Source organism: Petaurus breviceps, unplaced genomic scaffold (genome assembly GCF_028583685.1).
Source record: "Petaurus breviceps papuanus isolate PSGF00001 unplaced genomic scaffold, PetGlider_PUasm1.0 90603, whole genome shotgun sequence".
In the NCBI taxonomy this organism is placed as follows: domain Eukaryota; kingdom Metazoa; phylum Chordata; class Mammalia; order Diprotodontia; family Petauridae; genus Petaurus; species Petaurus breviceps.
Genome location: NW_027187284.1, coordinates 2480570 through 2496993, shown reverse-complemented (window position 1 = coordinate 2496993; position 16424 = coordinate 2480570). Strand labels below are relative to the sequence as shown.

General features: G+C 34.9%; 1 protein-coding gene and 1 long non-coding RNA gene across 8 annotated transcripts in view; one reads left to right on the top strand and one right to left on the bottom strand.

Moving 5' to 3' along the window:
- The window catches only part of DMD (dystrophin), a 2504498-nt gene that overhangs the window by 144104 nt on the left and 2343970 nt on the right, over positions 1-16424 (top strand). The window lies entirely within an intron of this gene.
- The window catches only part of LOC138142780 (uncharacterized), a 113981-nt gene that overhangs the window by 43747 nt on the left and 53810 nt on the right, over positions 1-16424 (bottom strand). The gene's annotated exons all lie outside the window — the stretch shown is intronic.

Genomic DNA, 16424 nt, shown 5'->3' with positions numbered 1-16424 from the left:
AATCTTTTTATTATGGGGATTTATTTTGTGAAGTTTGGATTCAGTCAAATGATGGCATCCAAGGAGGGTCATAGATGACCTGGAGGCTACAGGTTCTACATCCCTATGAGTGAACATGACAGTGTTGAGAAATAGTAATAACTAACATTGATATTGTGTTTTAATATTTACAAAGCTTTGTACATAGATTATTCTTATTTGGTCCACATTGTATGGTAACTATGATTATTAATTCTATTTAAAAGCTAGGGAAACTGACATTAATGGAGGATTGAGTGATTTGCCCAGAGCCAAACAGCTCTAAAATATCTGAGGTTGCACGTGAAGCCTGGTCTTCCTGACTCTTAGTTCAATATTCTGTCCACTAGGCCATGAAGATTAATATAGTTATATCTATACTTTATACATGAAGACTTTATTTGAAGTCTGCTGCAATGATAGATATAGATTTGGATATAGATAAACATATTTTAAGACCAAAGATTCAAATTGGGATTCCTTTCATGTATGACTTGGTCTAGATATTCTCTATGCTTTCTTCCAGAACTCTCAAATTCTGTGATTTTCTAATTCTCCCTTTATTAGTGATCTTTCCCATAGTCCTCTCTTTAAAATATGGTGTTTCCCTGCAGTTCATAGTTAAGTCAAGTATTCCTTGTTTTAAAACAGAAAGAGAAAATTAACCAATGATTGTGTCTGACCTTGAAGGCAAAGCAAGTGATAGAAGTGCCACTTTGTCTGTTTTGTTCAGTTATAAAGCAAATTCTAAAATAAAGTTGGTACAGATTTTTTAAAATAATAAGAATGTTGCCCTTCTAGGGGACCCTTGAGCTTAATGCTGTTTAGAAAAGTTGAGGGAATTTAAGATGATTAGAGTTTATCATTTCAGCTTTTCATTATGAAAACATACCTTGATTGAAGTGATGGAGTTCATTTAATGGAGGTGGCTCAGTTATTTCAGATATAGTGAGTATGCAATTTGAAGGCAACCAGAATACAATGAGAAGGAATAATGATGCCCTTGGTTTATTTTTTATCCAGCACATTCAGGTTTCGATTGGATTCAGAGTGAGGCAAAAGTTTTCTTTCTTTCACAAGGACCTGCTCCAAACCATTGGAGGCTTGCATTTTCTTATCAAAGCAACTAGTTTATACTGGAACATTCTGTTGTGAAGGTCATAGGCTGCAGTGTGGGAGAGAAGCAACATTTCTTTATAGGACTCAACCAAGTACTAGCCTGACATTTCATAAGAATGATTCCATTAGGGAACTTTTGGAGGAATTTAATACAAAGTAATCTTGTGGGACTGGAAGGCTGAAATGAAAAGACTGTAGGAGGAGTAATCAGAGGACTTTAAGTTAAATCCCAAACCTGCCACTTGATAACTGTGTGACCCTAGGCAAGGAATATAATTTTTTTGGGACTCGATTTCCCCATTTATAAAATAAAGGTTTGGACTTAACTCCTTCTAAGTCTGCCTGAGCCCAATGCCTTATTGTAGTCATTGAGTATCAGGAGTCTTCAGCAATAGCTTTTCCCCTTCAGCTCTGTCTTTGATGTTTATTTTAAACCAGTTTCTCTGTGATTTGCCCTGGGTCCCACCCACTGGCAGTGGTCTATGTTATTCTCAGTAACATCCAGTCTCAGCAGAACAGGTGTTAGTAAAAGTCTGATGTGGGATCAAGTCACTACTCACCCCACTCCCTGTTGCTGTATCTTCTGCTCTCCCTCCTCATTCCCACAAGCATTCACCCACTCCCTGGCAATGTCACCCTTTAAAAAAATAAAAAGAATGAAAGGAAGCCCTGAAATTTTTTTTGTCATTTAGGCGTCTCAACGAAATATGATAAAATATAGTTGATAATACCTATAAACACTTGAAAAGAGGCACTAAAGAGCCATGATGCTACTAATTATTTGTTGTGTGACAGGACAAATCACTTAACTTCTCTCAGGCTCTACCTCATCATCTGTAAAATGAGCTAGTTGTCATACTATGGATTATGTTCGTATAAAATAATTATCCAATTTTTTAAACTTTCCACAATACTAAATACTAACATACAAGGTCAAAAACCCCATGCCAACATAAATTGCAAACCAGCTACAAACAGATCATCACAGTTAGCTCTAATCTACAATAATATCCTGGATGTTGGTAGTTTTGAATGGGTTTTTCATTGAGAGTTCGCAGAGTTAAGAAGGATACTCCTTTATGAAATACCTGTCATACTTATTGGTTTTTTCAGTTCTGTATTGTAGAAGTTCCAAAACTACACTGACAGCTCTTAGTACTCACATGTGCAAAAATAATTTAATATTTCTTCTCAAGGCTATTCAACCTTCCCAGTTAATCTGCAACTTTTAGTCATTTGAGCCCTCTAATCATGGATAATTTGATTTTTTTAATGAATGATTATCTATTGAGTCCATAATAGGCAAATGATCTCATTCTGTGCACAAGAAGACTGTGCCAACATAAGGCCTTCACATATCTGCTTCTCTGCTTCAGATCCCTCTCTTTACCCAGCTGCTTCTCCTAAGTAAGACCGATATCAAGTCTATAAATGGACATAAACATCAGTTGCTTTTTGCTCATTCTTGGCACCATTTTTTTTATTCACCCACAGCTTGTCTCCTCCCTTATCAGCTTTTGGCAGCAGTACTTCTCCACCTCTGACTTAAAGGGCAGATGAGCTCCCTGCTACAAATGTGGATTTCAGTCCTCTGAAACTGTGAAAAGACATAGGAACATAAAGGGGAGTAGGGAGTGCAAATGAGAATTATAGTACTAAAATAATCAAGGCCTTTTCATATAAGACAAATTTGTGTCATTTTTAAAAAAGACTACAGGGATATTAGGAATAGCTATGTCTTTTAAGTATGGGAAAACAGAATGTATAACAAAACAGCCTCCTTTCCTACTCCATCAAAAGAGTAGAATCCTAAAGCTTTAGCATATTTTGAAAAAAAAATAAAGGGAGGCAGAAATAAATGGTTGGCATGTTGGAGGTTAAATAAAGTAAAGGCTTATGGACAGTGCAGACAGCTGGGGACTGTAGATCTAGCTGAGATTGAAGGGCAAAGCAGAAGTTGTCATGTGAACAGCTGCTCAGGAGCCAAGAGATTTCTCAGGATTAGCCACACACACCCACTTTCTGCTGGGTGAGGGCAATGCTGCAAGTGCTCTCTGAGGCCTATCCCCCAAAGGTCTGTGCACTCTCGGGAACTTTGTTTGAATCATATGACAATTTCCAGCTTACAGCATTTATACAGAAATTAAATCCTAGAAAAAGATTCTATTGTGTTTGGAGGGCGGGGGGGGGGGGATTTAAAGGATAATGAGAGGACATTTGGGTAGTTTTTTTTTTTTCCAATCACTAATTTATAGACTTTGTGAATGAGTATACCACTTTTGAAATAGCAAGGACTTCTATTTTTAATAGCTCTCCCCTCCCTTCCTGCCTACCCCACCCTCATCAGTCTATTCCTGGGTGATCTTACTGAAATGTTGCCTTATGTAGAAAATCTTTAATAAATATTTAAATTATGTGATGTATTCAGTATTTTCCTGGGCTTTGCACATACTAAAAATACATTCTACGGAAATCCCATTTCAACTGACTACTGTATAATGAAATGAGCCTTCAGTGTAAAACATTTATCATAGACTGAATTTCAATTGCTTGGTTGAAGTTGTTAAAGAATATGAGAAATCATTCTTTAGAGAATACTGAATGTGCATAGATATGACAAAGTAGGTTTGCATTTTATTTAACACGCTATTTTAGTTAACATAGGCACTTATTGGAGTAGTGTCTAAAATTTCTTGAGAACCATTAGTAAAATTGATTATACTTAAATCTGCAAAAGTGGGCAAAATGCTTAGGAAACACACTGACAGTTTACCTTAAATAGCAAAAAAAATGTGCAGAAGCACTAGAAGACTCTGGTCATCAATGTGTATGAAGACATGTATGTTTTCTCCCCCACTAGAATATCTGTACCTTGAGGGTAGGGGATGTTTTTGCTTTTCCGCATAATCCTCAGGGATTAGCACAATACTAGGTATATAATAAGCTCAAAAAATCCCCCCAAGAAACAAAAAAAATGTATGTTGACTGACCACCTTATCCAGAACCATAATGGGGGAAGAGGTCGTTGTTTCCCAGAAGCACCAAAATGCAGGGAGGTTCTGCCTGATAGTGATCTGGAGATTGTACACCTGGTCTTGAGATCTTTTGCTAGTTCTCACATTCATGGGTTTGGGGAAGCATGTCAACAGAAGGTGAGGGACTAGGGGAAAGAAGAACAGAGAGGGGTAAAAATAGAATAATAAATTTTACTGAGACTGATGTTGATAAAATTAAGGTTCAATCTCTATCTCATTGACCTTACAATTTAATAAGGGTAGGTCAAAACTTTCTCAAAATAATTTTAATGCAAATATTATGCTAAATATATAGGAGGAAGCCATCAGAGAAGCATAAGAAATTCAGGATGCAAGGATCACTTTTAATTTCCAGATCCTGGGGAAGATTTTATGAAAGAAGTGGTGTCTGAACTGAATCTTCACAGAAATAAGGATTTTATCAGGCTGAAATGTTTGGGGAGTTTGTTTTACACATGTGATAAAGAGTAAGACAGGGTAAGGAAATGATCAACAGTCCAGTTTTGTTAAAATTCAACATATTATGGAAAGCCATGGTTTTGAAACATGTAGTTGAACAAGACATCTACACTCTTTGGGCCTCAGTTTCCTCTGCAAGAAAATGAAGGAGTTGGACTTTATAATCTATAAAGTCCATTCCAGATCTGAATCCTATTATTCTAGGTCAGGGTTCTTATTCCTTTTTTTTTTTTTCCATTATGGGCCCATTTGGCAGTCTAGTTAAGACTATGGAATCTTTCTAAGAATAATACTTATGTTTCTCAGTCCTGTTCCACACTTCATAACCCCATTTGAGTTTTTCTTGGTAAAGATACTAGAGTAATTTGCCATTTCCTTCTCCAGCTCATTTTACAGATTGAAAAACTGAGGGTCAAGTGACTTGCCCAGGATCACACAGGTAATAATTATCTGAGGCCAGATTTGAACTCAGGAACTTGAACTTTCCTGACTCCAGACCTGGAACTTTATCTACTGTGCCACCTAGATGCCTAATGTTTATAAAGGTGTAAAATAAAAGACAGGATTACAAAGGAAACAAAAGATTAGTGAAAATAAAGTTATATTTTTTTCCCCATCCCAGTTTATGAAGGCCCTAAAATCTCTCCATGGAACAAAAACAAAACATACATTTCTGGGTGTCCCAATAAATCTTTTTATGCTTCTGTGGAAGCTTAACTTTTTTTTTTTTCTCCAAAAGAATTGTGATTGGGACATGTGATATTTCTTCTTTGGGGATTTTCAGTCTTTTTTTTTTTTTAGAAGAAAGACTGTGGATCCATTGGCATAGGGACTTTCAAAGAGGAAATTCAAAATATCAAAGCACATCATTAGTACCTGTTTTACATTTTATGGAGAATTATCTGACTCAGTGGAAGGTTAAGTGTTTTAGCCAAGGACCCACAGCCAGTATGTGTCAGAAGTAGGATGTCTCTTTCCCCCCCTTTTTCCTTTGATAAACTTCTTGAGAGGCAATGTTGGTGCAGTGAATAGAGAACTGGAATCAAAACCAAGAATTGGGTTCAAGTCATGCCTCTGAAAAATACTGATTGTGTGACCTCTAGCAAGCTGATTAAAATTTCAGTTTTCTAAGAAGAACTCTAAGCCTATGAACTTCAAATAACATGTTTACTCATATTGTAGAGTTTCCTCACTTGGGAATTCCCTACCAGTGATGTTAAACAGAAAAGAATCACTGCTGGCCTAGATTATTGACTTAGAAACCCACAAATTATCTTGTATTGAATTTTTATTTATTTTGTTAAATGTTTCCCAATGATATTTTAATTTGATTCTGACAGTACTCAAATTTCATGGGCTGCTTGTGATTTGTGGGTCATTGGGTTGACACCTCTGACTTATTATACTGAATCACAATCCATTCCCTTTCCCCCTAACCCTAAGATTCTTATTATCACTAAATATGCTCAGTAATTAAGCAGTTCTCTAGGCTTTATCATCAGTAGGCACTAGTTACCATTCAGTCAGCCTCTCTAGTCCCTACCATTCATACCCCCAGAAACCACAAATCTCTCAACCATAAAGTACTGACAGACACCTATATAAGGCCCCCATTATTCCTGATCACTTTGATGAGAACAGGAATGAGAAACAGGGGAATGTAACGGAATAAAAATTAATCAAATGAAAAAGAATGAAGTAGAATAGAACTAACATTTTGTAAATGTAAATGGTTTCAAAGAAGAGTATAAGCTTAAATTACTGCATATCTCTATAATAGTGTTTGGAAACTTAGACAACTAAATCAAATCCTGTTGGACTCTATTCATTAAACCACAAATAGTGAAACTTGGACATAAGAAAATTAGTCATTAGAGTTGGCTGTTTTTCCATGATTCTCAAAAGCATCAAGACAGCATCATAGAGGAAGATGTGGGAGAAGAATATTGGAAGTCACCTTACAGAAAACAAAATCAGGCTTGAATGCAGTGTCTAATGTACACTGTATTTCCATCAATCAATCCCTTATCCCCAATTTCTGATTTCTATGTCTTCTAAGAAATTTTTAAGAATCATCAAAGCTGATTATTAGATTGAAAAAAAATCTTCCATTATATATAGAGTTCCACACATATGGGCTCCTTACCTTTACAAAAGAGCAAGAAACATATATTCTCTTATTTCTTCTTTGCAGCCAAGCTCTTTCCCTCCTCTCTCCTTTCCTCCTCCTCCCTTCCTCCCTCCTTCCCCCCCTCTCTCTTTAACTTTTCATCATTCTTTTTTTCGGGGGGGGGGGTACTGTTCTCTCTATTAAAAGTGATGCTGTTATCAGGTATGTTATTTTCCTGGTTTTTCTTATTTCTCCTTGCATCAGGGGAAGTTAGTCATCCCATTCTCTATTAATCAATTATGTCATTTCTTATAGTATGGTAATATTCTATTACCTTCATTGATCATGATTTGTTTAGTCATTCCTCAAAAATGGGTATCAACTTTGTTCTAGTTCTTTGCTAGGTGAGGATCTATTCAATTCAACTAAAAAAAAAGCACCACCATATATTGAGTATCTACCACATGCACAACCTTTTAGTCATTGTGAAGGATAAAAAGATGAATTTCAATTAATCAGTAAATATTAAGCACCTACTTTGTACCAGGTACATGCTAAGTTGTTGTTCAATTGTTTTCAGTTGTGTTTTAGTCTTTGTGATCCCACTTGAAGTTTACTTGGCAAAGATACTGGAGTTGTTTGCCATTTCCTTCTCTGGTTTGTTTTATAGGTAAGGAAACTGAGGCAAACAAGGTTAAGTGACTTGTCTAGGGTCACAGGTGTGTGAGGCCAGATTTGAACTCAGGAAGATAAACCTTCCTGACTGTAATAAGCCCTGAAAATATGAAAAAAAAAAAACCAAAGGACAATTTCCATTGCAGTGGGGGAGATGACACAGGATAAATACAAATAAAGCAAGCTATGTATAGGATAAGTAGGAAATAATTAACAGAGGGAAAACACTAGTATTGAAGGGTTAAGAAAAGCTTCCCGTAGAGGTGTGATTTTAGCTAGGACTTAAAGTAAGCCAAGGAAACCACTACGCAAAGTTGAGAAGAGACATTCCCAACATGGGTGTATTGACCTGTTTTCTAAGAAACAGGTAGACAAACAACTTTTGTTAGATGGTTAAAGAGATTTTTATAATCTTGGTTACAAGATATAATCTTGGTTACCACTAAGCAAGGAAAGGCTGTGGACCTTTAACGAGTATAAATACCTGTGTTACTGAGACCTTAGAATCCTGTGGCTTTTTAGATTAGAAAAATGCCTATTCCTTGGGCATAAGGTGTGGTGGAGAGGTCAAGAAGGGGCTTCCTCAGAGGAAAAAGCAGACACTGGCAGCCTAGTTAGAACTCAGAGGAAAGATATAAAGTTCATGTGTAGTAAAGGAAGATACTCTGTCCTTGACCTCTCCTTTGCATTTATTTTACTCTTCACTTGTTTCGCAGTTTTTTGTGTGCCTATCCACCCTCTTTTCCCTCTCTTTCTTCTTCCTAACCCTCCTCTCTCTTCTTAAATCCAGGTGTTCTAGATTACTTGTCTTTGTAACCCCGATATTATCATCCAGTTGTTTTTCAGTTATTTCCAATTCTTCATGATTCCATTTTCTTGACCGAGATACTGGAATGGTTTACCATTTCCTTCTCTAGAACATTTTACATATCAGAAAACTAAGGCAAACAGAGTGACTTGCCCAGGTCCATAGAGTTAGTAAGTGTCTAAGGTCAGGTTTGAATTCAGAAATTACTTTTCCTGACTCCCGAGATTAATTAATTCAGAGATTAAGTAACTTGTGATTTTCTGTGGTCACACAGCTGGTGTCTTCTTGATTCCAAGTCCAATATTCTATCACTTTACCACGCTGCTCTTTACTTTTAGTCAGGCAGAAAAAAAATTGAGAAGGCTAGTCCAGGTGAAAATGTCTCAAATAAGATGGTGACTGTGTGATTGGACAAACATTATTGGAGATAAGAAATGTTGTGATACATCTTGGCATCTGATTGAATATGAGAAGTAATAGAGAGTGAGAAGAGAGTGACTAAAAGGGTGCAAACCTGAAAGACTAGAAAAATTACCTCAAGCGAAAAAAAATGGTTAATAGAAAGAGCAGTGTGTTGAGAGCAGGGCAGAGGAATCTGGGAGTCACCTGCATAGAAATTATGATTGAGGCCATGAGTATTTACCCAGGTCCAACCATGCTGTTCCCTACTCAATAAATTCCAATGGCTTCCTATTGCCTCACAAAAACCTCTGTTTGGCATGTAAAGCCCTTCATCAACTACCCCCCATCCCCATGCACATTTTTCCAGTCTTCTTCCCTTACTCCTCCACCATATACTATTTGATAATTGCCACTGGCCACCTCGATGTTCAATGAACTAGTCATTGCATCTCTTAACTCATGATATTTTCTCTGACTGTCCCTAATACCTGGAATGTTCTTACTCTTCATCGCTGCCTACTGGTTTCCCTGGTTTTCTTAAAGTCACAATTAAAATTTTATCTTCTATAGGAAACCCTTCCAAAACTCACTTATAATTTAGTGCCTTTCTTCTTTTAACTGTTATTTATCTTGTATATAGCTTTTTTATACATATTTATTTGCTCGTCATTTCCTGCTTAGATTGTAAATTTGTCGATGGCAAGGGCTTACACTTAGCACATTGTTTGGCACATAGCAGGTCCTTAATTCATATTTATTGATTGCCTAATGGATTTACAAGCCTTCCAAGTGAGAGTGTAGGGAAAAGAGAGACATGGAAGGAAGGAGGGGGTGAAAAAAGGAGAGGAGAAAGGGGCCCAAGATAAAATCCTAGAGTATATTCATTCATAGGGAAGCAAAATGGTTGATGATCTGGCAAGGTAAACTAAGAAAGACATACCAGACAGGTAAGCAAAAAATCAGGAGAGAAAAATGTAAGCAAAAGCCAAGGGAGAAGATTTTTTTAAGATGTGGTCGTCATTACCTTTTGATACTGAAGAGAACTCAAAAAGGAAAAGAACTGAGAAAAATCCATTGGATTTAACAATTAGGTTGACAATACAACTTGATTAAAACAGTTAGTCCAATACTGGAATCAAAAAAGAATGAAAGGCATGGAAGTAGACACATGTTTTACTCCTTCTGAACCTTTGCTCATGCCATTCCTTTCACCCAGAATGCTTCTTAAACACTTATGTATCCTTCAAGCTTCATTTTAGAGTCTAGTCCTTTGTGAAACCATCCCTTAGATCCTCAACAAGGAGTGATCTAGTTATTAGGAACTCTGAAAACCCTTTGTATGCATCTTTTCAGTAGGACTTATCACATTATAGTTTATAGTAAAATTATTTCTGTACACAGATTATCTCTTGTGCTAGATTGTAAACAACTTGTGAGAAAAGACTGTGTTACTGTTGTCACAGTGCAGACTTTAAAATAATACCTGGCATATAACAGGTGCCCCACAAATAGTTTATTCAATGAATGAAGAAAGGAATGAATGATAATTTAAAAAAAAAGGATGTTACTTTCATGCCACATCAATAATAACAAAAGAATGACTGTCACACAATTTGCTGTTAGCAATATAGTTCCACTCTTACTTGATCAAGCTGAAAAACATAGATGGTGATTCAGTACTCCTTTTCAAAGAAGAAAAATAAAATGATGTAGAAATACCAGAATTGAAAGGTCAAAATAGATGATAATTTAATTTAAACAATAAGGCTTAATGAATATCACATTTGTTTTCCACATTTGGAATTTTCTAATATGGTAGCATAATTAACTTAAATAAGAACTAATCCATCAGGATCATATAAATAATAACTGATTTTCTATGTTCATTATTTTCTTTCTAAATGGTCTTTGCATAAGAAGTACTGTAGGCAACAAATTTAGATCATATTTCACTGTATCATTTTTTTTTTAATTTTCAGAGACCTAGTATATTGTTCTACTCTCTTTAGTCAAAGACTAGACATTCATTTCATTCATAATAAACAAGGGAGAGTCTCTTGTAAATGGGCAAACAGAATTAATACTGATTTTTATTTTCTATCCATATGTGTGGTGTTTCTTTTATAAATATAATCTAAAATATGACTGCTGTCAGTTCCTATTTGAAGACTTTCTGAAATAGTAACCTGTCAGGTTAATAATATAAGCATTAATAAAATTAGGAAATTGTAGGAATCCTTTCAATTGATGGGTTTTACTTTCTTGAATATTGTCATCATAAACTATTTTGGGCCATATAAAATGTACTGTATTTAACATTATGTTAACAGAGTCCTGCTTTGTTAGTTATACTTTAGTATCACTTTATTCCCTGGAATGAATGAGAATTATATGATTTTAAAGATTAAATAGAAAAGATAGAATTCGGAAATATGTAACTATTTATATAGTCATTAGTATTAGTTATTTTCCCCCCATAACTGGAATTTACAAGGATGACCATCAATTGGGGATTGGCTGAACAAATTATGGTATATGATATGATCGTGATGGAATGCTACTGTGTTATAAGAAATGATGAATTCAATGATTTGAGAAAAACATGTAAAGACATAAGTGAAATGAGAAGAACCAAGAGAACATTGTATACAGTACAGCAATATTGTTTTAAGAATGACTGTCAAAACAAGATATTTTGTCTATTGTAAATACCCAAATTAACTATAAAGGACATGTGAAGATAGACTCTATCTGCATCCAGAGAAAGAAATGATAAATAGAATTATGTATAAAATAATTTTATGTAGCTGCTAAGTGACACAGTGAATAGAACACCAGCCCTAGAGTCAGGAGGACCTGAGTTCTCCACCCTCAGACACTTGACAAGCTTACTATCTGTATGACCTTATGCAAGTAACTTAATCATAATTGCTCTGCCTTCCCTACCCCCCCAAAAAAAAAGAAAATAAAAGAATTCTATATATATAAACGTTTTTGTGTCTATTGGTAGATTGGTAGCCATCGGTAGGGTGAGGAATAGGGGAAGAAAGAAAAAAAGAAATTTACATGATAATTTTGTTGTATATTTGAAAGGAATAGCAAGTTGTGAATAGTAGATTTGTAGTCTCATGTGCAACCATCTTTATTGTACTATGTTATGGAAATGCTTGTTTCCTTCCATAAATTAAAAATAAAATAAATATTTTTAAAGTTCATGTGTGTGTGTGTGTGTGTGTGTGTGTATATATATATATATATATATATATATATGTATATACAATTTTGGACAATATATCCCAAGGGAAAATGCTTGCTAGGTCTCTCTATTTTATGAAATACAGCTTTATAGTTTTCTGGTCAAAGATGACTAAATGTTTCCAATATTGCCATTTGTTTAATAATAATGTCATTCATTTATCAACTACATGCAAAATATGTGTTACTACCAGATATACATAAGTACAAATGTGGTTGGAATATAGTACATCAGTAACAAAATTATAAGTCCTTGAGTTTGAGGTAATAAGTATGAATGAATGAATTGAGTCTCTTTGCCCAAAAAGATGGTGATGCTACAAAGAGAAATGATATTGTTACAAAGAAGAAAGGTAGATTTGGGCCCAGGGAAGGATAGTGATAGTTTGTGTCCACATCAGTCAGTCAATAGACAGGTACTGTGCCAAGTGCTGGAGAGAAGACAACATACAAATAAGTACTTACAAACATGATATATGCAGGACAAATTAGAAATAACAGCAGCAAAGCAATAGAATTAAGGGGAATTGAACAAGGCTTTTTGTAGACAGTGTGATTCATTTCTGCCTGCTTCCAGCACTTAACTAGCTTATAAATCCTATCCATTGTCCACTCATTCAGTAAATACATATTATGCAAAGCACTGTGGGAGGAACTGTGGAGTTTATGTTAAGAAGATTTTATCTTCTTTGAAGTCTAGTAGCTAAGATACAAAAATATCAGGTAGAATACAGACACACAATAAGACCACCCACAAAGTGTTAATGGAGTTTCAGAGGAGATTTCCATTAGCTAATGGTTTCAGGGAAGGATTTATAAAGAGATAGTATTTGGAGAAGGCCTCTAAGGTTGGGTAATATTCTGGTACATTAAGATGACCATTCTAGCATGAGAAACATAACAGAGGTAGGAAAATGCAGAATATATTCAGGGAAAATTAAGAAGGGCAGATTTCCTAGGACATGGGACCCATGAAGATGAAGTAGTAGGAAATTATACTGAAAGGTTGCTTAGAAACAGAGGAGTATAGAGCAAGCATTGATGGTGATGTTCTAGAATGGTTATATATAGAAGTTCAAAAAGGCATTATAAGATTTTATAAAAATTATGGAAACATCCAGTCATAGATTGTGACTTTTGTTATCCAGAAAATCCTTTAATTTATAATTACAACCTGTCTGCTCTATGTGTCAATGCACAAAGAGGTAAAACACTTGTTAGTTTTTTATAGAAATATACTTTGGTGGCACACATTTTCAGAAAAAAATATGACAACCCAGTAATTTTAGAGATGCTTCTTTTTTCTCCTATGAGTTCTTATTTAAAAAAATCAGCAAATAAGAAATATAGAGGAACCCTACCCTAATAAATGCTTGGAAATAAAAGGGAATATATTACATTGTCCTTAGGTACTTTATATAACCCATTATGGCCAGAGTGAGCACTTTTAAAAAAAAAAAAGAAAGAAAAAACATCCCTTCCATTTAAAAAATAACTAATTTGAGTTATTTGATGATGAGTTGTGTTTGGAAAAAGGAATGACTGTTTTCCATCAAATACACACATTTAGAGAATGAATGGACTGAAGTCAATCTCTATGAATCTTACAGTTACTGTGAAAGCTTTTAAAATGGTTATTTGAGAAATATCAGTATGAAACTTGTTTAACAAGACCATGGGCTCCAGAAGAACAATATATCATCACAAGACCCATTCGATGAATAGATCCAGTAAATTAATAAATCTATCACTCAGTATATAAAGAAAGGGCGTGTAATACCAACAAAGCAAAATGAACTTCACTGTTAGCTGCTTCAGGCCGCACATCACCTCAGTGCCATGTGATTCTAGGACTATTGATAAATACCATAACTTGCTATGCATCTGAATTATTAGTAATAGTGCATTGATGTTTATATCATGCCTTATTTTTCTCTTTCTTTGTATACCCAGAGCTTCATTCAGTACCTAACATATAGTAAGAGGTTAATAAATGCTTTTTGATTGTCTATCTTATGCTTATCTTCTAACATACTGTTAAGTTATAACACATATCATCCCAATTTCAAGATTGAGGATGGCATGTATAAAAGAATCAGTCCCTTAAGTCTAGTAATTTACATTAATAACTATTCTCTCAACACTTACATACATCTGGAGGACAGAATGGTAATGTTAGGGTAATCATGCATCTTTTTCTTTTTTATGAGCAATTGGGGTTAAGTAACTTGCTCAAGGTTACACGGCCAGTTATTTCTGGGTGTGGTGCTGAGTGTCTGAGCCCGGGATTCGATCTCCAGGTCGTCCCGACACTGGAGCTGGTGACCTTACTCACTGTGCTACCTGGCTGGCCCTAATCATGCATTTTTTGTTGTTGTTTCTACTTAGTTGGAGCATTCTAAAAAAGGCACCTTAGAATGGAATGATGATGTTCTATGTATGTTATTGTTCATCTATTGGTTGGAATTGTGTTTGGTACATTTGTAGTCACAATATGGTTTCATATGCCTAACTTCATCAGAAATTTAAACCAATGAGTCCTTGAGTGGATCTAATTAAGTGCTTGAAATATAGAAGAATATAAGATGGTTTCAAAGAAACCCCAAGTAGCAGTTAGCAAGGTCAAAAACTAGGAGAACAACTTCAGCTCATCAGTGTCATTGTTTTCTGCTATTCTTTGATGAAGAATGCTAATACTGGAAATCAGTTACTCTGTCTAGGCAGTCTTGTGTAGAAAATGAGAGACTACCTTCAAGGATAACTGAAAGTTTATGGTTGATTTATTGTTGAAGATTTCTTGAAAAAAGGATGGGAAATTGAGGCACATTCTAAGGATAGTCACTTTTACTTAGTGGATTTTCCATGTTGATTTTCTACCATAAGAAGTCTGGCCATAAAGATGTTTACTTGAACCAAACACCATACACTTGTTAAGAAATTGATTAGCTTCTGAGTATCCATATGCAAACTCAAGGACAGGAATAAAAAGATTATTCACATATAGAGAGTTTCAGGATATAGAATATCTGGAATAAGTCTAACAGATAATTCTTCTTTGTCAGATAGGGTCTGACACAGGGATTATAATAATTGTGTACAGTAAATATAAAAACTCATGTGTAAATTGATAAATTAAAATATGAGAAATGAATTTGAAAACTGTGAAGATATTGATCCCATTTGAGATTTCAAGAGCATTAGAGAAATCTATAGAACTATTTCTCCCAAGCATTTTATGAGAGATTAACTTTTGTAGTAACATTGATTTGCTTTGCAGAGAAGCTTGTGACCAGATTCTACAATGAAATTGAGTTTTCATAAGCTAATGTGATATTTTCACTGTAATATCTATAATATTCATATGTATAAAAGAGCTTCTTAGTTAATGTCATAAAAATACATTTTGACTTGCTCAATCTTACCAAAGGCTAGAAAGGATATGTGCCATAATTGGTAATATTTTAAAAAATAGTAACAGCACAATTATTTTTAATATTCTTACAAATATAGAATAGTATTCTATTGCTTCCTTCTGGAAATAGATTTGCCTTGCATGTACTTATTATACTCAAAAAAAGCTCTTACTCTAAAATAGCACTTGCATAATATATCATGTCTATATTATGTGTGATGCTAGAAATGTAAATTTGTCTCATTCTGTATTTTTTTTTGCCTGGGGCTTACATTGCAGGTGTGTGGTGCATAATTTGTAGGTACAGAAATAAGTCTAATACTTACAAAACTGAAACTAGGGATGATAAATGGTGAAGAATTAGGTCCTCATAAATATTTCTGGTATCTAAAAGCTACCATACTCCAAAATACAAAATCACACATTTCTAGGAAGAGGAAAGAAGTAGAAGGATTAAAGTGAATATATTATTTGCATATGCTTCTTGAGTCACAATATAAAGAATCTCATCTTACCCCCACATACCCTGGAACTTTTAATATTTAATATTACCAAATATTCTGTTGCTGAAGTTTTAATATTTTAGCAAAACTATTTAATTTTATCTTATATGAAAGTGGGATTGTTTACAATTCTCAGGTTCTTGAAGAATAAGGTAGTGATTAAAGATTAGAGAAAGCATTTGGTAAAGTCCATATTCACTCTCAGGACTTGACTAATTGCCAGTAATGTTGTAAAAGAGAATGAAAAGCCACCATTTTCATTTATGGAAAAATACATATAGAGTGATGATTCTATAGGTAAATACATATGGAGTGATGGCTTTATTAACTGGCATATTGAAGAAACTGTGAAGAGTTGTGTGGGATATGCTTTGTAAGCCCTATAGCTATATTACTTCAAGCATCTGGAGTTACTTTAAGGAGTCATTACTTTAAGGTATCTCTGTCCACAAATATCACATACTACCCTGCTGCCTCTACCTCCAACTTGGTCTTTAAAAATCACTGTGGCCAAAATAGTTCATCACTCTATGGACAGTATCAAAGGTGGTGAAGCTAAATAACTTAGGCTGCTCTTCTGTCGGCAGATACAAAGTCCATCACTGGGCGCTACTCAGAACCTTTTCAG